Source organism: Juglans microcarpa x Juglans regia, chromosome 3S, assembly GCF_004785595.1.
Source record: "Juglans microcarpa x Juglans regia isolate MS1-56 chromosome 3S, Jm3101_v1.0, whole genome shotgun sequence".
NCBI classification, from domain to species: domain Eukaryota; kingdom Viridiplantae; phylum Streptophyta; class Magnoliopsida; order Fagales; family Juglandaceae; genus Juglans; species Juglans microcarpa x Juglans regia.
This window is the reverse complement of record NC_054599.1, coordinates 4559434-4585974: the sequence shown is the minus strand read 5'-3', so window position 1 is coordinate 4585974 and position 26541 is coordinate 4559434. Positions and strand designations below refer to the sequence as shown.

The following is a 26541-nucleotide window of genomic DNA, read 5'->3' as shown; positions in this document are numbered from 1 at the left end:
CATCAGATTTACGTCTACATGGCTTTGGATTTTAGCAACAATAAGAAAATAGCCGTAAATAAGGGTTAATTGCAGTGGTTTTTATTACGGTGGTAATAAAATCGCTGGAAAAGACTTTTTTTCTTGTAGTGAGATGTGCTATGCACGCCATGCACAACGGACATAATGGTGCACGTTGGCGTGCACCCAATGGTTTCATGTGCAGGGCTTGCTGCTCGCCACCTTTGTGCATAGTGCAGTACAGGTCCAACCACCCTGATGGGCAATTAGATAGAGCCTATGAGAGCCTTACTATCGTTTCATCGCCATCAAAAGAAGCACAGTAGCTAGCGGGAAAGCAACCAGCCACTAGCTACCCACTGTCCGGTATATTACCCATTGTGGAATTTGTGAGTGTTGTTCTGGTATATTACTGTGTAGCACACTCCACCATCGTCAGGAGGATTTCAGATTAACAATAACGACGATGGAGAATCCGTAGAACAACCGCACTAGATCTGTAATTTTCCAACAAGAGAATATCGTTTCTTGTAACACCCCACTTAAAAACACCTTAGGACTTGACCTTAGTAACCATGACCCTAGCCTAGTAAAAGTTGTGATCCTGAGGAGAAAGGTAGTTTTTGGACCATGAGTTGGAGAAAGGAACTTAAACCATTGGTTTAGTTAGTATTTTTAGTGCTATATTAATTTTGAGAAAAGGTGCCAAGAGGCTAATGGTAGAATGATAAGTAGCATATTGGAGACTTGCCACCTTGGTGGGCTAAGTAACTTAGTTAAAATACTAGATGGATTTGAAGAAGGCCCAAGAGTTGGTTAAATAGAGACCTTAGCTTATTAAGAAAAGAGGGCTAAGGATAACTCAAGACTATAGACCCGAACTTGGTAGATACAAGACCATAGGCCCAACTTAATAGACACAAGACTATTAGGCCCAACTTAGTAAGATCGAAGACTATTGGCCCAACCTAGTAAGACCCAAGACTTAGTGAACTGTTGAGGCCAAGGAAAGGCCCAATAAAATCTAAACATAGAACCCAAGTAAGAGGTCCATTTCAAGGCCCACATAAATGATTGAATATTTGGCCCAATGAAAATTCAACACTTAGAGCAAAAGCTTAGAATTCCTATTATTATTGCAAATTGGATCCACTTACATCGTACCATTGGTTTACTTTCTTCTAAAACCCATCCCACACGCCCAAGGGTTTTCTTTTCAACCATGGTAAGATCTCTAACTTTTTTTTTTTAGATGAGAAATTAATTTCATTAATAATAGAAGACTTACATCAATTCACTTAAAACATCGGAATGAATACATTGAGAAATTTCTTCCATAACATACTTGTCTTCTTCAAGAACAAGACCATTTTTTGCCAAGATATGAGCTACCATGTTAGCATTCCTGTTTATATGAACTACAAACCATGATAGCATTCCTGTTATGACACTAAGACCATCCTCAATTAGTAAACCACCAAAGCTTAGGTCTGTAGATGCCTCTTTGCCATGTTGACAACTTGAGTATGACCTTAGGCAGCCCCATTTCTTTGCAGAAAATTGCAGCCAACAGAAATCCATAAGCCTCAACAGAGAAAGCATCTTCATTCATTGATCTGGGAGCCTGTAGAGTACCAAACAACGAGCCCTTGACAATCTCTGGCAACCACCCCAATTCCTATCCTTCTCTCAGCCAGATTAGTAGCAGCATCCCAATTTACCTTATAAAACCCCTTTGCTGGTTTCTGCCATGAATTTTGTGGTGGATCAATTCTGCTAGCTGCTATGTTTGCATGATGACTTACAGATCTGTAGACCAAGACTTCTTCTATAGCTGCTTTGTTGAGGGCCATCGAATGTCTGAATCCCTTTCCCTGGGTTAGCTCATTCCTTCTGATCCATATCAGTCTTGCGGTAATTGCAGCTTCCACTAATTCTTCCTGCTTTAAACAATTGGTCAAATGGTTCCAAATGTCACCAAATCTGTCACTTTGGAAGGCCATCTTTTGGATCTTTTTGTTACTCAACCTCCAAACATCCCTGACAGCAGGACAACCCCACAAAACATGCCCTAAAGTTTTTGAAAAAAGGCTGCATACTAGACAAGCATCCTCCTCCACCACTTTCCTCTTCACCAGATTGGATAGGAATAGCTTCCTTGAAAGCTCTCCATATGAAGACTTTTACACCATTCTGAATTTTCATATTCCATATAGCTTTCCAACTTCCTTTTTGCCTTCTCCAATTGGATGTCTCACCCACAGAGATAATATCAGCATCATTGCACAGATAGTATGCACTTTTTACAGAGAAAATCCCATTCTTCGAGGGTAACCATGTCAACTTATCTTCTATGCCCCCCTTGCTGACAGGAATGGATTGAATCAGTGCATCCACTTGAGGTTAAAAAATAACATACAGCTGGTTGGTCTTCCAGGTCTTCAAATCAGGGTCAATTAAATCAGAATCATATTGGTAAGTTCCAGTGGCCGCCTTAGGAGATAAAACCTTAGGGGCACAGGATCTTGGTATCCACTTTTCACTCCATATTTTCACCCCCTTCCCATCACCAATTCTCCAAAGAATCCTCTTTTGAGCAATTTCAGGCCATAGAATAAGCTTTTCCATGCATATGAAGGGGCGACTCAAAGGGGTCAATGACACTTTTATTTCTCTCATTCCAAAAACCAAAAATCGTCAAAGTGTTACAGATTTTAGGCTTATTTGTTTGTGCAATGTGGTTTACAAAATCATCTTAAAGACTTTGGCTAACAGGCTTAAAACTATTCTTCCTAAAATTATCTCTATGAACGAAAGTGCTTTTGTCCCCGGCAGACTGATTACTGACAATATCCTTGCTACTATGAAACTCTCCATTCTATGAACAATAGGATGAAGGGCAAAACAGGAGTCATGGCTCTTAAACTCGATATGAGCAAAGCTTATAATTTTCTCAAAGGTGGATTACACTTGTTATGCTTGTATTGACTCAGTTTCCTACTCCATCTTAGTCAATGGTAAACCACAAGCAGCTTTCTATCCTACTAGGGGTCTTAGGCAGGGTGACCCCTTCGCCCCTTGTCTATTCACTTTGTGTACAGAAGCATTATCCTCACTCTTGTTCCAAGCTAAACTGAATGGGAGTATCTCTAGTGTTCCAATGGGAAAGGGCCCCATCAAGATAAACCACATTTTCTTTGTTGATGATAGTTTCATTTCTTGCAAATCTATTGTGGTTGAATGGTGTAGGATTTCTCAGATTCTGAATATCTATGAACAAGCCATATGGAAAACCATCAGGTGGGGCCCCAAATGGGTTCATTTGAAAAATAGCTTGCTTCACCTCTTCTTCAGTAAAGTAGCTCATAAGCTGAGCATTCATACAGTAAGTAACCTTTGTTGGTAAACCAGACAAGCATCTTTCAAAATGAGAAGGGTTCGAGGTAGTAAAAAGGGAGGAGAAATGCTGTGTAAAAATCTCACCAATCTGATCATGGTCAATAACCTCAATACCTGCCTGGTCCTTGATGCTTTTGATGGTATTGGTCTTCCTCCTTTAAGTAGCATGCATGTGAAAGAACTTAGTCTTTTGTCCCCCACTTTCAGCCAGTGAAGCTTAGCCCTTTGTCTCTATTTAGTATTTTCTACTTCTAGGATTTGCTCAACATTCTTTTGCACCTCTCTAACATGATCCATGTGCTCTCCCATGCCATGGTCTTGAAGGTCACCTAACGTGGACGTACCCCTTCTGAGAGTAAGATCTCTAACTTGAGTTTAGGTTACTATTTAAAAAACCCAAATCATTTCCTTGAATAGTAACTCAAACATGATGACATGCATAGTTTTCTTCAAGTTCTTTTATTCATGATTTTTTAACTGGAATTTTTGTATTTTCCACTTGTTTTGATCACTCTTAGGCAACCCTATAATATTAGAACAAATCCAATCCATGTTGATAAGTGCTATTTTTATGTGATTTTTATCACTCTTTTATTAATGAAAAGTGTCATTTTCTCTTCAATACTATTGATTTTATTTTATTTTTACATATTTTTATTTATTTTCTTGGATTTGAAGGAATGAGAAAAGTGCAAAATGAGAGCATTTTGGTACAAAAGAAGACACTACGAATCCAGACCGATAAGATGAGAGGTAGTGAGATCTGAAGAGAGCCGATGAGATTCGGGTGAGGAGCCTTGTCCCATGGGCAGCAAAAAGATTTTTCTCACCCAAAGGCAAGAAGACTTACCTCTTAGTAGGCGAGAAAACTCGCGTCCAAAAGGCACGACAAGAAGGCGCGAAAACTGGCGACAAAGCTCTAGGCGATTAGATTGGGTGACTAGTCTAAACAACCAACTTAAAAGACCAACCTAAACAACATCGTGGGTAACAACTAGAAAAGGCGGGAGGAGCCTTTCATCCCAGTCAAGAGTCTTTCCACTCGGTACGCGATGAGAAGGCCGTGTAATCTTTGTGACCTCCACACTCGTTCATTTGTGACATTCCCGCCAGTTATATTCAGCGCACATGGCATCTACCTGGTGAGACCCTTCCGAGTTCCGCAATCAATCTATTGACAACCAAATCCTCCCGAACTGTGCAATTCAAGCCACATATCACTGAATCTTTCATTTTAGATAATTCTGATATTCTTGGGATAATTTCCTTTTATATTAACATCTATCTTTAAAAACTATTTTTAAGATCTTTAGGCAAGATTTTAGCCGCAGTTATCTTGTTCCCAGATTTGAATTTCGATATCTATTTAATCTCATTTTATGGGATGAATAGGGGGTCTTGGTTCTTAATCTTAGTTTTATGTTTTAGAGTCTTTGTCTAAGTTTAAAGTTCCAGAATTTATTCTTTTACTGTTCTTTCGAGAAGGCGTAATTGGAGGGCAGAGGCGAGAGTCGCATGCTTCATCAACCGACTTTAATGAAGAACACAAGTTTTATTCTTTTTCCTTTTAATTTCATTATGAACTAATTCTATTTTCTAGAGCTTTGATGTAGCTTAGCATTGGACACACATTTTATATTTGAAGTTATTTTATTTTCAATATTTTCATGATTGAGTGTTTATTCTTTGTTCTTAATGCTTACAATTTTCTAGCTAACTATTGTTCGATCTTTTGGACTGCAATGAGACCAAGAGGTGATTTGTGATTAAAGCTCTAGGATTAAATACCATTAGTTAAGTGAAAGCAGAGATGCTTTACCGCGACTAGTGTGATTTTCAAGAAAAATCCTAAGAACTTAATGAGTCTAAAACTAGTTAAATTCGCATAGAGATATGTAATTAATAGTTGGAGATATTTTTGTTATTGTTCGAGAGAAAATATTGAATAGTTAAGAAATTTTTATCATCAACTTGGGATAATTGGAATTCTATAATAAGGAAGAATAAAGTATGTGAGATTTGTTAGGTAAAGTCAAATACTCTAGATCTATTCTTATTATCTTTAAAATCTTAATTTTAATTCTTTTGTCTTCAGTTTAATTTAGATAATCCATTTTTCAAATTTTGATTTTTCAAATAGTAATTAATTTAGTCAATCTCAATAATCAATAGCATAATTATTCCATTTGGGTTCGATATCCGTTTTTTTTAAAACACTTTACTACTTGTTACGATTCTGTGTACTTGCAAATATATTTTTAAGCTAACAAGTTTTTGGCGCCAATGCCGGGAAATAGTTATTGATATTGATACCAGCTAGATTTTTACTACTTTGGATTTTATTTTATTTTATTTTATATATATAAAAAAGATTTAATTTGATCTTTTTCTTTTCAGGAATCAGAAGTGTATGTACCGATCTAAATCATTAGAGCATACGTTTTTCGATTCGAGATTGAAAAGACCTTATGTCGGATCAATAAAAATAAAAAGAAAGAGGTCGCCACCTATAAAGTTAATATGGCCGACCAGGAGCACAAGGCGTTAAGAGACTATGCGATGCCCTCGATCAATGGGGCGATGCCCAATATAAGGCGACCAGCTATACAAGCCAATAACTTCGAGATCAAGCCGGCCATCATTCAAATGATCCAACAAACCATCCAGTTTGGAAGGCTGTCACAAGAGGATCCTAATATCCATATTGCAAATTTCCTAGAAATTTGTGATACTTTTAAACACAACAGAGTGACAGATGATACAATCCAATTGAGACTTTTTCCTTTTTCACTTTGGGAAAAAGCAAAAGCTTGGTTGAATTCTCTATCGCGCGGCATCATCACCACCTGGGAGGAGTTAGCACAAAAAGTTTTAGTAAAGTATTTCCCTCCAGTCAAGACAGCGAAATTAAGAAATGATATTACTACATTCGCCCAATTTGGGGGTGAATCATTGTATAAGGTGTGGGAGAGATACAAAAACTTATTGCGTAAGTGTCCACATCACGACCTACCCACCTGGCTTCAAGTACAGACATTCTACAATGGTATGGGACCCACAAATCGATCTGTGGTTGATGTAACAGTTGGAGGAGCATTAATGAGTAAGACCCATGAAGCCGCCGATGGACTTCTGGAAGAATTGACGTCCAACAATTATCAATGGTCGGCAGAGAGAGCAATGCCAAGAAAGGTGGCTGGAGTTTTTGAACTTGATTCTATTACCACGCTGGTGGCGCAGATGGCAAATCTTTCACAACAATTAGGTAAGATGAACGTTAATGCTATTCAAAGTAATGTTGTTTGTAATCATTGCGCATGAAATGCTTCAAGTGTAGACTACCAAGTGGGGAATTATTTTGTCCAGCAGAGTCAAGAACAAGCCCACTACATGTCTAATTTCCAACGTCAAAACAATCTTATTCAAATACGTTCAATCCCAGATGGAGAAATCACCCTAACTTTTCATGGAGCAATAACCAAGGGCCGGTTAGGCCACCTCAATAGTTTTCACAGCAAAAGAAGAAACCGACACTTGAGGATATGTTCATACAGTAAATGCAAAAGATTGATATGTTGATCCAAAACAACTTAGCATCCATCTGCAATCTTGAGGTGCAAATTGGTCAGCTCTCCAATATGTTTACTGAGAGGACAATAAGGACTTTACCAAGCAACACTGTGACCAATCCAAATGAGCATGTGAAAGCCATAGTATTGCGAAGTGGGCGGACATATGACCAGCCACAAATAGTAAGTACCGAGCGAGGTGCAGAAGCTGAAAATATGGAGACCGAGAAGAAGGAAACCGAGGACGAGGTGAAAGAAACCGATCGAGAGGCGACCGACCAACAAGTTGAGAAGACTAGACAGAAGAAAGGGGATGCAAAATCCAAGAAATCCAAGGAGTTTACTTCTAAAACTTATTCTACTTCAATTTATGATCCACCAATTATTTTTTCGCAAAGATTAAAGAAAAATAAAATTGATAATCAGTTCTCTAAATTTCTGAATATATTTAAGCAATTGTATATTAATATTCCTCACATTGAAGCCTTAAAGAAAATGCCTGAATATGCAAAATTTTTTAAGGATATATTATTAAACAAGCTAAAGTTGGAGGAGCATGAAACTGTAATGTTGACTGAGGAAAGCAGTGCAATTTTATAAACGAAGCTACCGCCTAAGTTGAAAGATCCAGGGAGTTTCACGATCCCTTGCACTATAGGAGATTCCTATTTTGAAAAAGGTTTTTGTGACTTAGGAGAAAGTATTAATCTAATGCTTCTCTTTGTTTTCAGGAAACTAGGTCTTGGAGAAGTAAAGCTGACTACCATCTCTCTATAGTTGGTGGACAGATTTGTCAAATACCCGAGAGGACTCATTGGGACGTACTGGTGAAAGTTGATAAGTTCATCTTCTCCGCCGACTTCATTGTACTTGATATGGAGGAGGAGGAGGAGATCCCTATGATACTGGGCCAACCTTTCCTAGTGATAGGGAGAACTTTAATTGATGTCCAGAAAGGAAAACTCATTTTGAGGGTCGGCGAGAAGCAGGTCACTTTTGATGTATTTAAATCTATGAAATTCTCTTTCGAGGTACATTCCTGTTTTCAAATAAGCAACTGAGACATGATCAAGAATGATGAAACTTATGGAGCTGAATTCCCAAAACTACCACTTAAGATATGTCTTACTCGCTCTACATCTATTGAATCCAAAGATGAAGAGGTTAGGAATTGTGAGAAATATTTGATAGCTACACCATTCCTTTCTCCTTCAATAAAACCGAAAGTGGAAAAGCTACACTCATCTCAGCCGACGTCACCCAAGCCTAAACTCAAGCCACTTCCATCAAATTTAAGGTACGCTTTCTTGGGCCAGGACTCTACCTTTCTAATTATTATTAACAGTTCATTGAGTGATGTAGAGGAAGACAAGTTGCTGAGAGTCTTGTAGGAGCACAAAATGGCTTTCGGTTGGACCATCTTGGACATCAAAGGAATTAATTAGTCCTTCAATTTGCATGCACAAGATTTTAATGGATGATAATTTTAAACCGATCTTCCAACCCCAGAGGAGATTGAATCCATCGGTGCAAGAAGTGGTGCATAAAGAGGTATTGAAGTTTTTAAAGGTCGGGATCATTTATCCTTCAGATAGTGCATGGGTAAGTCCAGTGCAATTTGTTCCGAAGAAATGAGGGATAACCGTGATTAAAAATGACAATAATGAACTCGTACGGACGAGGACGGTCACGGGATGGCGAGTATGCATAGACTATCGAAGACTGAATGATGCAACTCAGAAATACCATTTTTCCATAGCGTTTATTGATCAAATGCTTGAAAGACTTGCTAGTCACGCCTACCACTTTCACCTGTCCTTACGACACTTTTGCATATAGGTGCATGCATTTTTGTCTTTGCAATGTGCCAACCACTTTTCAAATATGCATGATGTCCATTTTCTCGGACATGGTGGAAAAAGTTTTAGAAGTCTTCATGGATGACTTCTCTGTTTTTTGTCACTTTTTTGATAATTGCTTATATAATTTATCTTTGATTTTGCAGAGATGCAAGGAGACAAATTTTGTTTTAAATTGGGAAAAAATGTCACTTCATGGTCAAGGAGGGAATAGTACTCGACCACCACATTTCCTTCAAGGGAATTGAGGTCGACCAAGCAAAGATAGAAGTTATTGACAAACTCCAACCACAGACCAATGTGAAAAGTGTGAGGAGCTTCTCGAGTCATGCCGGGTTCTATCGTCGGTTTATCAAGGATTTTTTCAAAATTACTAAACCTCTCTACACTCTGTTGATTAAAGATACTCGGTTTGAATTTTCTGTTGAATGCTTGCATGCTTTTGAAACATTGAAAAAGAAATTAATTTCAGCACCTATCATTGTATCACTGGGTTGGAATTTACCTTTTGAATTAATTTGTGATGCTAGCGATTATGTTATAGGAGCTGTTTTGGGGGAGACAAAAGATAAAATTTTTCATCTGATTTATTATCCAAGTCGGACCTTAACAGAAGCTCAATTGAAAAAAATTGTTAGCAGTTGTGTTTGCCTTTGAAAAATTTTGTTCTTATTTGATAGGTTTAAAGGTGGTCGTTTATACTAATCACTCGGCTCTTAAATACTTGTTGTTGAAGAGGGATGCCAAACCAAGACTTTTAAATGGATTCTGCTACTACAAGAGTTTGATTTGGAAATAAGTGATAAGAAAGTTACTGAGAATGTAGTGGCCGACCACTTATCTCGCCTTGAGTTTATAGAGGCGGCTGGCGAGGAGAATTTCCCAATTAATGAGACCTTCACGGATGAGAAATTAATGGCTATACAAGTTGTTCCATGGTATGCCGACATGGTAAATTATTTAGTGTCCAAAATTCTCACGATCGAGATGACATATCAACAAAAGAAGGAGTTCTTCTCCGACTTGAAATACTATTTTTGGGAGGAACCTTTTCTATACTGGCATTTCGCAGATCAGATAATCAGAAGATGTGTGCCTGAGGAAGAGATGTAGAGCATACTCAGACACTGCCACTCTTTGGAAGCGAGTGTCCACTTTGGTGGAGCAAAAACAGCAGCAAGAGTTTTACAATGCGGCTTTTATTGGCCGACTATTTTTAAATCTTTTTTTAATTTTGTTACTTTATGTGATCATTGTCAAAGGGTTGGCAACATTTCTAGAAAACATGAGATGCCTTTAGACAATATTTTGGTGATTGAATTATTTAATGTTTGGGATATAGATTTCATGGGTCCTTTTTCATCTTCTTATTCTAATAAGTTTATTCTGGTGGCTGTAGATTATATCTCCAAATGGGTGGAAGCAGTCACCTTGCCCACCAATGATGCGAGGGTCGTGGTGAATTTCCTGTGAAAGAACATCTTTTCCTGATTTGGCACTCCGAGGGCCATAATCAGTGATGGCGGAAAGCATTTTTGTAATCGCCAATTTCAATTACTACTGACTAAGTATGGAGTTACCCATCATGTGGCGACACCATACCATCCTAAAGCGCATACTGAGGAAGACCGTGAGTGTGTCTCGGACAGACTGGGAGAGAAGGTTAGATGATGCGCTATGAGCCTATCGGCCTACCATCTACCCTTGGAGCTAGAACATATATCCTATTGGGCGACGAGGACACTGAACTTTGATTTACAAGTGGCTGGCGAGAAGACAACATTGTAGATCAACGAGATGGATGAATTCCGCACTAATGCTTATGAGAATGCTCAGATTTACAAAGATAAAACTAAAAAATGGCAGAATAAGTATATTCTGATAAGGAAATTCGAAGTCGGGCATAAAGCTCTATCATTTAACTCAAGACTTTGACTCTTTCAAGGAAAGCTAAGCTCTCGGTGATCGGGATCGTTTGTGGTGACCCGTGTTTTTCCCTAGGTTGAAGTGTCAGGACACATTTAAAGTAAATGGACAAAGATTAAAATCCTATATGGATGGAGACTTTAACTCGGAAAATTGTTCCATCAATCTCGCCAATAATAAATAATGACAGGACAAGGTCTAGCTATAGACTTTAAATAAAGTGCTTTTGGGAGGCAACCCAGGTTTTTTTTTTATTAATTTTTATTTTTGCTTAATATTATTCATTTTCTTTCATTTTGCAAGAACGAAGAGGCGATGAGATCTCCAAGAAGTACACGGCTGCACTTTCAAGGAAAATATTCGAATGATAGAAATGGACAAAATCGGGGGAGCATCTCTTATCTTCTCTCATTCTCTGCTTTAGTTTTTCTCATTTTTCTCATTGAGGACAATGTGATATTTAAGTTTGGGGGGAAAAGGATATTATTTTCTTAAAAATAAATATATAATAATGATGATGATGATGATGATGATGATGATGATAAAAATAATATGGTTTAATGAATAAAAAACCTATGATGAGAATATGATTGAAATTGATTATAATTTTTGGGAAAAATTCTCATTGCTTAAGTCTAGTTGTTAATTTTTTATTTGATCTTATTTAATTTGATATTTCCTATGCTCAATAAATGCCTCTTATGATCATTATTTGTTTTGAGTACATAGAGAAATTTTATGTGAATTTTGTGAATTTGTATGATCTCAAATTACTCTAGAACTTGTTTAATTACATTCGAGGCAAAATCCTAGACAGAATATTACTGGGAAAATGGTTAAGGCATTCTTTGGACTAATTGAGCCTTTCAAGCCTACCTATTTATTCTCTTTATCTCTAGTCGCCCCTTTGAGCTCTATTGAAATATATTTTGGTCTTATATTTTTCTTTCTTGTAAACCTCATATTTCATACCTTATTTGAGCTTAAACACTGATATCCTTACCTTTCAAGAAAACTAAGTTTACACAAAGTCACAGACTCACAAGAGCATGAAAAGCAAGAGAGGTTAAATGTCTACAAGTAAAGTAATTATATCAATATTATCAAAATCAAAAGAGGGGTAAAGAGAAAAGGCTGACAAGAATCATCAACAAAGGTAGCCGAAAAGTTATTTTATTTCTAGAAAAAAAAAATTCCGATCTGCCGAATAGAGGGGTAAAGAGAGATACTTACAAGTGTAGTAAAAAGAGGTATGTTGAGAGATTTACAATGATTGATAATAGATGCTTGTATTAGAAGTGAGAATGCTCTATTTATTCTATTGATGTTCAAACCTAAGTTCTCTTATTTTGTTTGAATCCTACATTTTCTTTGTAGCCTTCACCCTAGTCTTACATTACAAACTTAATAAAGACTTTTGATCCTTGGTAATAGTTTATGTTCTACATTAGTGGAAAGTGATTTGAAAAGCAAGCCTATGGAGTTTTTTTAGATCCATTATTGATTTACTTGTTTGCATAAAATTATCCGGAGAGCTAATGATGAAGTGAAAATGATGGGTATGCATGAATGTGGGGATGGATAATACGGTGGAATTGAGTTTTGAATGAACTTTTAGACTTGCTTGATCTTAAATAATTCCTTTGAATTATAGACTTTAGACAATCTTTGAGACAATAAATTTTATGAATCAAACAAATGCTTGTTTTAATTATCTTTCTTTCTTCTTTGCTCAAGGGCGAGCAAAGCTTAAGTTTGGGGGTATTTGATAAGTGCTATTTTTATGTGATTTTCATCACTATTTTATTTATGAAAAGTGTCATTTTCCCTTCAATACTATTGATTTTATTTTATTTCTACATATTTTTATTTATTTTCTTGGATTTGAAGGAATAAGAAGATTTAGTATAAAATGAGAATATTTTGGTATAAAAGAAGAGACTACGAACCCAGACCGATGAGAGGCAGTGAGATCTGAAGAGAGCCGTTGTGATTTGGGCGATGAGCCTTGTCCCGTGGGCAGCAAAGAGATTTCTCTCACCCAAAGGTGAGAAGACTTACCTCTCGGTAGGCAAGGAAACTCGCGACCAAAAGCAGCGAAAACTTGGCGACAAGGCTCTAGCCAGTTAGATTGGGCGACTAGTCTAAATGACCAACTTAAAAGACCAACCTAAACGACATCGTGGGTAACAACTAGAAAAGGCGATAGGAGTCTTTCATTCCGATCGGGAGTCTTTCCACTCGGTATGCGAGGAGAGGGCTGGGTGGTCTTTGTGACCTACACGCCCATTCATTTGTGACCTCTATGCCCATTCATTTGTCACCTCTACGCCCGTTCATTAGTGACCTCCATGCCCATTCATTTATGACCTACCCGCCAATTCATTTGTAACCTTCCCGTCAGTTATATTCAGCGCACACGACATTTACTGGGTGGGATCCTTCTAAGTTCCGCAATCAATCTATTCACAACCAAATCCTCTCAAACTGCTCAATTCAAGTCACCTTAATTCAGACCTTAAATAAGGTCAAGAACAGTTCCATAACTAAATCCACAAGTTTAACTATTCACCTAGGAAATGAGAACTCGACCAAGCCGAACTGCCCATGTTGTTCCAAAACGTTTTTGCAACAAAACCAGCCACCTCCACACGCCAATACCCTTGCCTTTTAGCTTTGAAAATTTGCTCCAAAATACCAATTTTCATGCTTGGCCAATCTCCCCCCATGGGCATCAAAACCGGTTGATGAAATGGGTGGTGATCATGTGTTCACTTAGCGGAAGCCTATGCACATTCAACTCTTTCGTTTCTGCTCAAACTAAACCAAGTGACAACCATTCCTACCTCATTACCCACCTGGAAAATCTACTCAATAGTGTTCACTATACCAACAAAACAGATCACAAGGATGGGTAAAAGAGGAAGCAAAAAATTGGACAGGTTTGGTGAAGCCAAAACCATAGGCCTCAACATGGTTCCTCATGTAATTTTGTCCTAAATTCTGAAACCTTTCAAAACCTACACCTATAGCCTTCACCTAGCTCTTTTCCATAAGGTAATCAAGTGGTTTATGCAACTATTCAGTTGTGCAAGAAATGACAAACCTGAAAATGCAATCAAGCACTCCACCACCCACACTCACTAATCACACTCACTTCACTTCAGAAAATCATGCACTCCCTCACTCCCAACTCCTCCCATTGAGTCCTATAAATACCCCCTTCATCCCTCACTTTCTTAACCTTCTCTTTAGTATTATTGAGAGCAAAGCAATCCAAGTGTGAGAAAAGAGTGAAACCAAGTGGTGTGAGAGTGAGTCCTTGAAGTGAGCTAATCTTGGGACCACCAAAAGCCATGGTTTGGTGAGTGATCTTAACTCATCTTTTTTTTTTTGGGTGATAGATTAACATGTTAGGTTTTGAATTATGACATGAGAATGAAGATTTGATTGAGTTATATGAAGTTGAACTTGGGGTTGACATATGGTTCAAATTTGGAGTCTTGCATATGTAAATTGTTTTGGTATAAAATTTTGGACATGACATTTCTTGATATCATATCCTAAGATTAGCTAACATCTTGATTAATTTATTGGAGGTTTATATTTGAGGATAAAGGCATGTCATGATAGGCTTATAATTCAATATGTTGTGTTGATCATCTATCATATTTGATTTTGACTTGGTTGAAGTTTATCATGTAAAATTTTGCTAAGTTTTCCAAAGCATGTTTTATAAACACCTAGAGGCATATTATCAGCATGTTAAGAATTAGAGTACATGATTTTTAGAGCTATTGGTGTTAATATGCCAAAGAAATGTTAGATACATCATGTTAAGTATTCGATTTTGCAAATATATGATGCTTTGATGTTGTTCATCACATGCATGTTGATATGATCCCGTATGACTTGAATCTATGTACTAGCATGATGATATGATATGATCTAATGTTTACTTAAGTGTAACCCTTCGGATTAACAAGTGCCCATTAAGAACATATGCTTAAAATCACATATAGTGAAGGTTGGCTTTATGCATGTCTCGGGTTGGATGCATTTCTCATATTGGATTTTTTATTCGTGAGATCCTAAGATAAAAAATGAATTTAGAACATAAAAAATATGAAATTTGTACAATTTGGTGAAATTTGGGGTCAAAATACAAATAGTGAAAGTTTAGGGCCTAAGTGGCAATTTTGGAAAAATATAGGGGCAGTTTTGTAAATATTATTTTGAACTACAAAAGCATACTGCAGAAGCACATGTCATGAAATACATTTTTTAGCATAGCATGAAAATAAATTTTGTCACGACCTCAAATGCTAGGATGAGAAATTATCATAGTGAAACTACTCTGTCCACTCTGGAGTAAGTAAAAATGGAGTGATAATCCCTGGATTGACAAATAACTATCAATGGATTTCGAATGGATTCTTTTTCAAGAATGCCAGAGCGAAGTTGTATCTGGCACCTAATGCTAGTATGTGTTATGATGATATGTTATGATGATAAAATGTAATAATATTAATGCATTAAGTTATGAGTCTGCAGACCACGTAGTTTTAACGTGAGTTGTATTATAGTTATCAGCAGGTACTCACAGTACAAATAGAGAGCTGTGATGATACCATATGTTATGTTCTATTAATGATAGCTCTAATAAATAAGAAATGTTATGTTTTTGAAAAGATGAAGTACAAAATGTTCTCTGTAAGAAAATGTGCATCAAAGTTTTTCTGAAAGACGTTGGGGAGTCAGGATGGGAGACAAATATGGGTTTTTTTGCATATCTGACATGCATCTCATATTTATCATTAATCATGCATATTTTATTTTTGTGCAAGTTGGTTGTTCAACTTATTGAAATTTCAAGGATTCTCACTATGGTAGTCTCACTACCATTCCCTTAGAAATGGTAAAAGCTTTCTCAGGACCAACCTCTAACGAATAGGATGGTATTGAACTCCACACCTTGGCTTCAAATGATTGAGAACGAGTTTGACCTCGACCGATAGATGGATTTAATAGTGATATTATTAGAGATGGTCATGTTCACTATGGAGCGTATTAGAGAGATGTTTTGATCTACTTGTTTATGAAACCTTGTTATAGTTGACAGTAATAAGGAGATTCTATCTCCCACTTTATGTCTAAACTTATGCGTTACTGTTTGGATCACTTTAAGTAAGGCAGCATCTATCTACGATTAACTTGAATTATTGGGATGCTCAGTTCATTCTGACATGAAATTTTATAAATCACCATTTTCCCGTGCAATTATTGCATTCTGCTACTTGCATACTAGGATGCATTGCATATTATTTGTCATAAACGAGGGTATGTAAACATGTGTTGCATGTTCGGACTTTCCAAGTCTTCGTTACATCCCAGCGGAGCTTAGGGGAGTCACAAGGTGGTATTAGAGCAATTACGTCTCTAGGTAAAACCACATGTCCTTAAGAATGATGTGCCAAAATGTAGGTTTGAACCTATAGTTCGAATAGGTTTGAATCTTGAAGTTGGAGCTCAATCTAATACGAGTGCATCTAAGGAGTTGGAAAATTGAAGGAAAATGACACGTGACAGACGAGAAAGGAACACCGAAGGTTCTAATACTCGCAGAGAGTATGATCCCCTGTTTGATGGAGGACATGCTTTGGCAGATGCAATTTGTCAATGCCTGAGACAATGAAACAACAACAGGAGAATAAGGGCTATCCTTATGAAAAAATTCTGATATACAGATACTCTAACTTCATAGCGACTGAAAGACCCATGAGGGTCAACAAGTGGTTACTTGATCTCGATAGGACTTTCAAAATCAGGGGCTACACTAGAGAACAAAAGATTAAGTATGCTGGGAATATGTTATAAGGAGAAGCTGGTATCTAGTGGGATACCTCACAAGGGAACTAGGCGACAGAGTTGCCTTGAAATGGGAAACATTCAAAGAAGAGTTTCATAATCGGTTCTTCCAAAAATTGATGAAGAAACAAAAGGTGTAGGAGTTCACGACATTGGTGCTAGGAAATTTCACTGTTGAAAAATATGTTGTGAAGTTTATGGATCTCGAAATGTTCTCTCCACCCTTAATAGCCATCGAGAAATGCAAGCCCAAAAATTTCAAGGAAGACTACAACATCATATCTGCAACCACATAGCTTGCTTCAACATCAAAAATTCTCAAGAGTTGGTTAATATGGCTTTTGTAGCCGAGGTTGAGCAAAGAAAGGTCACAACTCAAATCAATCTGGAAAGGAAGAGGGAGCACTCTCTTCGCCGTGGTAGGAAGTAGAGTAAAAAGAAGGATGGTGCCAAGAGCAAACAAAGGAAAGAGTGTAATGCCCACCCCACCTGCTTCCTATCGAAAGTGTGGAAAGGTCCACGGCAGAGAATGCAGATTTGGGTTGGGGACATGCTTCAAATGTGAAAAACTTGGCCATATGATTCGGGACTGCCCTCAGAATACTCAAGGAGGCAGAAATTCCTTTAACTGTAGTAACAAATCAAATTAGAGATCCACCTGCTCAGGCCCACATTTATGCCATTACTCCCAGAGAAGTAGATTACGAAGCACCAGAAATATAGGAGGTCGAAGTCATTACTCGTATTTTCCCTAAAATGACCATTTCTTTTTTTTTTTTTTTTATAGGAATTAATCCTTCTGATTTATCTATTAAGTATATGGTAGTTGATTATGCTTTAGGTAACGTCACACTGTACGGATATACGACGTTTGCCTTATTTGACTCTCACAACGAGGTCTTTCATGTCAATGGCATTTGCACGAATGTGTAACCTACTGACAGAATCACTACCTCAAACCATAGTAGTTATGATTCCCAATGGAAGTATAATCACATGTAATCGAGTCATTAGAGACTGTCCTCTAAGTCTAGAAGGAAGGATAGAGGAAGCAAAACTTATTATCTTCATTCTATTGTGGGTGATTTGATATTGGGAATGGACTGGTTATCCAAGGACTACGCCAAGATAGATTTCCAGAGAAAGTAGATCAAAATATGAAAACCGGTACCACACTAGTTTAGGATTGGTTTTGATTCTTGAGAATCGATACCAGACCAGACTGCTTAGAAATGGGGCCGAATCTATCGGTTTGGTCCAGTCCGGTTCAATCGATTTTTTGGTTATTTTTACACCCCTTCTGCCAATTGTCATGAATGGCAGCAACGAAGCTACAAGACAAGCTAGCCACCATACCTTATTGGCTGACTAGCCCCTCCTCTCTCTCTCTCAATCCACCATCGTGCGCCCCAACCCTGACTCTACTCCCTCTCTATTTCTCCATTTTCTCGCCCTTCATGTCGATTTCCTCTTAGCCATGCGAGAAGCTCTCTAACGTCCACCCTTTGAGTTTCTCTCTCTCCCAACCTCGGTCTCTCCCTCATCCTCTTTTTTTCTCATCTCACAGTCGCCAACCACCGTCCATGACCCACCACCACCCTCACAGTTCGTGAAAATATGCCCCACACTAGAGCCTAGCCCCAACCCCTTTCTCCCCCTCAGGTTCCCTCTCGATCTTTCTTCTCCCTTTAAGCTTCTCGCATATCTAGCAGCCAGTCATGCCAGAAGCCACCAAGCACCACCCAGACCTCATATAGCCACCAACTGACAGCCTTGAAAACAACCAGCACCTCACGTCAAAAAACACCTAGGCCACTATCATAGCAGCTGTGAAGCTCAACCCCTAAATTTTGGTATAAGCCCTATTTTCTTATCTCCAAATTAATAAGCTTACTTGATTAAATGGTGTTGTGTTTGAATATATGGACAAATTTAATGTATGTATCGTATGTGTTGGTATGTGATTGAGTTATGTGGAGTTGTGAAATGATGGGGATCCTTATGCAGTTGTGAAGTGATGGGGATCCTTGTGCAGTTGTGATGTGGTTAGATGTCATGTGAAGTGTTCGGATGAGCCATGTAGTTTTGGCGTACTGTGTGAAGTGTTATTTTGGTTTGGGTTTGTATAATTAGCGGTTGGTGTGTAAGAAACTCTAATGTTTTATGATTTCAATTGTGATTGGTGTATCAATGATATGGATATAATATATATTGAATGTGTAGGTTTCAATAAACTATGAAGAATTGATGTGTGATTGAAAACTTGTTATGGAGTATGTGTGTGATCATTTGTGTATGTTGTATATTGAGTTTAAATGGATGATGGATTGAATATGTGTGTTGTACTCATTGTTGATAAGCTTATTGATTGAGGATAGTGTTTGTGAAGTTGGGATGTTGGGGAGCCATGCGGTTGTTTTGTTTGTTGTTTATTGGGTTTAAATGGATAATGGGTTTAAGTGATGTGTGTATATTAATTTAGTTGGAGGGTTGGCTTGATTTTACTTGAATGCAATAGTTTATGAATTTGAATTACATGAGGACCATGAGGTGCAAGAATTGGACAGATTTTAATGTTTAATGTTTAATTTCATTTGTAGTTGATGATCAAGTATAAAAATGGGTTGTAATTGGTTGATTATGCTTGTTTTTGAAAATGCTACCTAATTGATTGTATTGAGATCTTGGCTATGAATGTATGAAGTTTAGGTATCTCTAATTATCTTGAAGTGATTGGATTAAATGTGAAGTTGTGATGTGGTTATGAATTGTGTGAAGTGATGGGGCGTCACACGGTGGTATCAAAGCAATTACGTCTCTGGATAAAATCACATGTCCTTAAGAATGATATGTCAAAATGTTGGTTTGAATGTTTAGGTTGAATAGGCTTGAATCTTGAAGTTGGAGCTCGATCTAATACGCTTGCATCTAAGGAGTTGGAAGATTGAAGGAAAATGGCACGTGATAGACGAGAAAGGAACATCGAAGGTTCTAATACTCGCAGAGAGTAAGATCCCCTATTGGACGGAGGACATGCTTATGCAATTCGTCAAATGATTGAGCCGATGAAACAACAATAGGAGATAATCATCAGACAAAATCAGCAGCAGCAGCACCGCCCCTGGGCAGGCAGGCAAGAGTGAGTAGAAAAATAAGGGTTATTCTTATGAAAAATTTCTGATGTACAGATACTCTAACTTCATAACGAGTGAAGGACCCATGACGGCCAATAAGTGGTTAATGGATCTCCGATAGGACTTTGGAGATCAGCGGTTGCACTGGAGAATAGAAGTTCAATATGCTGGGAATCTGTTATAAGGAGAAGCTGGTATTTAGTGGGATACCGAAAGACAGCTACTAATAAGGGAACTAGGTGACATAGCTGCCTTGACATGGGAAAGGTTCGAAGAAGAATTTGATAATCAGTTCTTCGCAAAATCGATGAAGAAAAAAAAGGCACAAGAGTTCGCGACATTGGTGCAAGGAAATTTTACTGTTGAATAATATGCTGCGAAGTTTATGGAGCTCGGAATATTCTCTCCACACTTAATAACCACCAAGAAAATGCAAGCCCAAAAATTTCAAGGAGGACTATAGCTTTGGATCTGCAGCCACGTAGTTTGCAACATCAATACTTTCAAGAGCTGGTTAATATGGTTTCTATAGCCGACGCTAAGCAAAGAAGGGTCGTAGCTCAAATTAATCTGGAAATGAAAAGGGCTTCTCCTTTCGCCGTGGGAGGAAGTAGCGTAAAAAGAAGGATGGTGCTAGGAGCTAACAAAGGAAATAGTGTAATGCCCACCCCACCTGCTACTTGTTGAAAGTGTGGAAATGTCCATAGCGGAGAATGTAGATTTGGGTTGGGGACATGCTTCAAATGTGGACAACCTGTCCTTATGATTCAGGACTGCTCTCAGAATACTCAAGGAGGCAGAAATTCCTCTAACCGTAGTAACAAACCTAATTAGAGACCCATTTGTTCAGGCCCGCGTTTATGCCATTACTCCTGAAGAAGTAGATGACGGAGCACCAGGAATGGAGGAGGCCGAAGTCATTACTAGTATTTTCCCTAAAATATCCCTTTCTTTTTTATAGGAATTAGTCATTCTAATTTAGCTATTAAGTATGTGGTAGTTGATTACACTTTAGGTAATGTCACACTATACTGATATACGACGCTTGCCTTATTTGACTCTGGCACAAAGATGTCCTTCGGGTTAGTGGCATTTGCACGAATGTGTAGCCTATCGATAAAATCACTACCTCAAACCGTAGTAGTTACAATTCCCAATGGAAGTATAATCACATGTTCACGAGTCAATAGAGGTTTTCCTCTAAGTTTAGAATGAAGGATAATGGAAGTAGAACTTATTATCTTCAGTATAATGGGGTTTGATTTGATATTAGGAATGAAATGGTTATCCAAGTACTACGCCAAGATAGATTGCCGAAGGATGGAGATTATATTCCATTCATCTGTTCATTGGCAGGTTGTCAAATGCATACTACGTTACCTCAAACACACCATCCACCTTTGTCTCCTTCTTAGGCGCTCACGTTCAACACAACTCATGGGATTCTCGGTTGTGGATTGGGCTGGCTACTCTGATGACAGAAGGTCCACCAGCAGCTTTTCTGTATTCTTGGGTCCTAACCTTCTCTCTTGGAGTCTTAAGAAACAACATATAGTGGCTCGTTCGTTTACTGAAAGAGAGTATCGTGCTCTTGCTAATTTCATAGCTGAATTGGTTTGGTTTTAGTCCTTACTTCGTGGACTTGGATTTGATAATGATAAGCCACCGATATTGTGGGGTGACAACATCGATGCTACCTACCTTACTATCAATCCAGCCTTTCATGCCCATACTAAGTATATAGAATTCGACTTCCATTGTGTTAGAGATAAAGTGTCCTTTGGAAATCTTGATGTTTGGTTCTTATCGAGTAAGGATCAGATCGCTGACCTCTTTACAAAACCGATTGTTTCTACTCAGTTTCACTTCCTGTGTTCTAAGCTCAACCGACATGTTGTAGCCTGTACCGTTGACCTTGAAGGGAGCTGTTGAAGCATTTTCTAATAAGGTAGTGCAAGTATCTGATAAGGTAAAGTCTAGCAACAACCATATATTTGTTAAGCTATACGGACAAAGTTCAGCAACAACCAGATAGAGATAAAGCTTCCTAATCTTTACGTGATTGTTTTTGTGTATATTTTGATGTTTATGAATACTCTATATTCTACTCTTTAAAAATAATACAAAAATACTCTATCTCCATTTTGGAGACTTTTCCAAACAATACATTTTATTCGGCTGTTCTATTACTCTCCCTAGAAACTTGTCCTTGGCAATGGATCATAGGGGCCCTCCTTCTCCACCCATCCGTGGGCGGAGCTAGATGAGGTGCGAGTAGTATTCTTAATTAATATTAATGAGGAAATGTTGCGAAAATGCAAAAACACTAATGATTTTTTTTTTCTTATTATTTTTGTGCCTCCATTTAGCGCTACCAAAATTCTAAAGCCCTGCCAAACAAACTCTTGAACATGAAAACTTGGAAAAAGCGTTTCTGATCTAGACGTCTTTCCTTTTCGAATCACTCTGTAATTACTAATTAAAGCTGAATTTTCCCTCCAGTTTCCTCTCGTAATCTTTTATATACTTAGCACACAATCCATGAACTATAATTTTTACACAACTTTCTATTAAAATATTGTTACTTTTTAAAGTTAAATCCATTAAAATAAAATATTATTACTTTTTATTAAAATATTATATTGGGGTCTTTCGTTTTTTTGTTTTTTTTTTTTTATAATTACTTTTTTTTTCTTTTTTTCTTTTTTTTTTTTTTTAGCCAACCCAACGTTGACATGTCAAATATCTATCTCTTGTAGGTTTAAGCAAGAGAAATGATAGTTGCAGTTGTGAATACATAAGAATCATATAATCACTTTGAAAAAAATGAATAAATACGAGACCCACATGAAAAAATAATAATTTTTTAATAATAAACCCTATTCTTTTTCAGAATAACTGCATAACACTTGCTCATTATACGATTACATGTAACATTACTCTTTAACTAATTAATTGGTGGGAAGTTGCACAATGTGCATGTGTGGGCAAAGGAATGTTTCGAAATTCAGTTATTCTATATACAGTCAGTAAATACAACCAACGTGCAGTCATCTATACCACGTCAGATTTAAAATGAATTGTTTGCTCTTTCTCTAAACGCGCATGTTCTCTCTCATCAGCACTCTCTCTCTCATCAACTCTCTCTATCTCTCCCTCCTCGAGTCCTCTCTCTCTCCCATCAGCTCTCTCTCCCATTGACTCTCTCATCAGCTCGATCTTTCTCTCTTATCAGCTTCTTCAGCTCGATATCTCTCTCTCCTCAGCTTTCTCTCATCAACTCGGTCTCTCTCTTATCAAGTGTCTTAACGTCAATTCCAATTACACGCCGTTTACACCAAACACTTGCGACAAGTATTTTTCTTTAAAATTTCCCAACACTTATAAAATGGAAAGGAATAGCGTCACCAAATATATATATATATATATATATATAGATATTTATATATATACAAAGACTTGAGCAGGCCAGTTGGTGAGTTTGTACAGACGCGTCTATGATTTGACAACAAATCTATTATTTTTTATAATTATAATATTTTTTTATGATAGAGATAGAACAAGCAAAGTTTTTCTTAAATTTTAGTTAAAAATTATATTTTTCTAAATTTTTTTAACCTTTTCAAAACCTACTATATGTCATTTCTTATTATATATTGATCTATTTTATTAAAATATTCTTTTTAATTTTTTCTCACTTTCCTTTATAATTTTAACTTCTCACTATTCTTATGTTTTAAATTATTACTCTCTAGCAAATAATTAAAATTTAAATTTAAATTTTTTTTACAGATACGATAATATTTTTAAAATTATTATGTTTTTAAGAATAATATAATTTTAATATTATTATTATTTTAAAAGTAAAAAAATTTAAATTATTTATTATATTTTATAAATAAATTTTAAAATATTATAATGATGATTCAGCGGGCAAACGATAGCAATCCTAAAATCAAAAGTTGGGAGCCGAGTAGCTCACTTTTCTTCACTTATTTCTTTTTTTTATTATTATTATTAAAATTTGTCTAAAGATCAATGATGGAGATGCTGTTTTATCAACATTGGCTACGTCTGCGCTTGAGTTAGACGAAACTCACATGCATGTGACTATGTCAAATCATTTCTCAGCCATGTTGACAAGTTAAATATAATCTCTTTTGATCTTTTTTCACTGTTAAATTATATCTTATAAACTGGTGATGTCGTCCTAAAATATAAAAAAATAGAAACGCGTTGGACTCGTAAACTGATCAATGCCGTCAACGATTTGGCTAAGTATTTTCCATCAATATTGGACCACATTAAAGTGAATGGAATCTTTCCTTTCTTATAAGCTATTTGCAACGAATGAGTTGACTCATACTTGACTTCATGTAGGTACGTAGTTAGATGGATGGATGGTCTTGAGGGTCAATTCGCCCTCCCTCCCCCCAAACATTCAAAAGGGGACACCTACCCGTAGGGGGTGAGACTAGGGTCCAGGGATCCAACTCTCCACCCCGTCCATCCGTGGGCAGGGCCAGATGAGGTGCAGGTAGCACTCTTAATTAATGTTAAAAAAAAGGAAAAACTCCAACTATTTTTTTTTCTTATTACTTTTGTATCTCCTTTAGCGGTACCAAAATTCTAGAGCCATGCCATACAAACTCTTTAACGTGCAAACTTGGAACAATCATCTCTCATCTGGATGTCTTTCCTTTTCACAATCATCTACAATTACTTATTAAAGCTGAAGTTTCCCTCCAGTTTCCTCTCCTAATCTTTTATATATTGAGCAGAACTTGAATTTTTACACAACTTTCTATTAAAATATTATTACTTTTTAAAGTTAAATCCATTAAAATAAAATAATATTTTAATATTATTGAATTGTGTGAAAGTGGTATTGGGTTATTTTTTTTTTTTTTTTTTTTCTCTTGTAGCCAACCCAACGTGCATGGAGGCCGCAGCAAATGTTGAGAAGTCAAACGTCTATCTCTTGAGGATTTAACTAATTAATTGGTGGGAAGTCAAACAATCTGCATGCGAAATTTCCCAACACTTATAAAATGGGAAGGAATGGCGTCACTATATATATATATATATATATAATATTAATATTAAAAGATTTTTTTTTTTTTTTTTTGTAATAGAAAAAGACTTGAACAAACCAGTTTGATTGTTTGTACAGATGCGTCTGTGATTTGACAACAAATCTATTATTGTTTATAAAAATAATTATATACCAACTTGTCAATTATAACAATATTAATTTTTATTAAAAAAATAATTTTAAATATAGTATCGAATTATGCAAATTTTGAGCATTCGTAAAGCAAGCAAATTTTTTCTTAAATTTTAGCTAAAAATCATATTTTTCTACATTTTACTCATCTTTCTAAAATCTACTACATCTCACTCCATATTATTAATCTATTCTTTTAAAATATTCTCTTTTATTATTTCTTTTTATTTTTTCTCTCACTTCCCTTTACAATTTTTAGTACTACTCACTATTCTTATGTTTTGAACTACTATTCTCTAGAGAATAATTTAAACCAAAATTTGAATAATTTTTTTGTACGTACGATAATATTTTCAAAATTATTACACTTTTAAGAATAATATAATGTTTTTTTCAAATTTTCTTTTTTCAACGTTAATATTTTGTAATGGTTAAATTTTAAAAATTAGTAATTAAGGAATTGAAATCGTAAATAGCACTGTGCAAATGTGTGTTTGTTAATAAAAGTTAGTTAAATTTGGTTATCCAAACTATTTCATTTTATCTCATCCCATTTCATCAAGATACGATTTAAATAGTGAGTTGAGATGAGATGAATTGAGATGAAAGTTAAAAATTGAATAAAATATTATTAGAATATTATTATTATTTTAGGATTTGAAAAAACTGAATTATATATTTATTATATTTTGTATAAGAATTTGAAAAAATTATAATGATGAGATGAGATGAGATGAGATAAACTACTTTCATTATCAGAACAGAGCCCTAATCATTATATATATATTTTTTAAATTCATACATAAAATATAATAAACAATTCAAAATTTCAAATTCCAAAATAAAAATAATATTTTAATAATTACATGAGGACCATGAGGTGCAAGAATTGGACAAATTTTAATATTTAATGTTTAATTTCATTTGTAGTTGATGATCGAGTATAAAAATAAGTTGTAATTGGTTGATTATGCTTGTTTTTGAAAATACTACCTAATTGATTGTATTGAGATCTTAGCTATGAATGTATGAAATTTAGGTATCTCTAATTATCTTGAAGTGTATGACGTTTTTAATAATAAATTTTATTTTTTTAAAACGACTGTATGATACTTACGTATTTCATAATTACATATAATATTACTCTTTAACTAATTAATTGGTGGGAAGTCGCACAATCTGCATGAGTGAGCAAAGGATTGTTTCGAAATTTTCCAACACTTATAAAATGGAAAGGAATGGCGTCACCACATATATATATATATATACACATATATATTAATATAAAATGACTTTTTTTTTATTTGTAATATAAAAAGACTTGAGCAGGCAAGTTGGAGTGTTTGTACAGACGCGTCTATGATTTGAGTCTTTGACAACAAATCTATTATTTTTTATAATTATAATATTTTTTATGATAGAGATAGAGCAAGCAAATTTTTTCTTAAATTTTAGCTTAAAATCATATTTTTTTTTTTAAATTTTACTTATCTTTCTAAAATCTACCATATCTCATTCCTTATTATATATTGATCTATTCTTTTAAAATATTCTTTTTA

The 26541-nt window shown here is 36.1% G+C and overlaps 1 long non-coding RNA gene across 1 annotated transcript in view; it reads left to right on the top strand.

The window, feature by feature from the left end:
* The window catches only part of LOC121258529, a 47649-nt gene that overhangs the window by 5398 nt on the left and 15710 nt on the right, over positions 1-26541 (top strand). The window contains exon 2 of the long non-coding RNA XR_005939418.1: positions 13696-13700. This is a non-coding gene — a long non-coding RNA (uncharacterized LOC121258529). The remainder of the gene's footprint in view (positions 1-13695; positions 13701-26541) is intronic.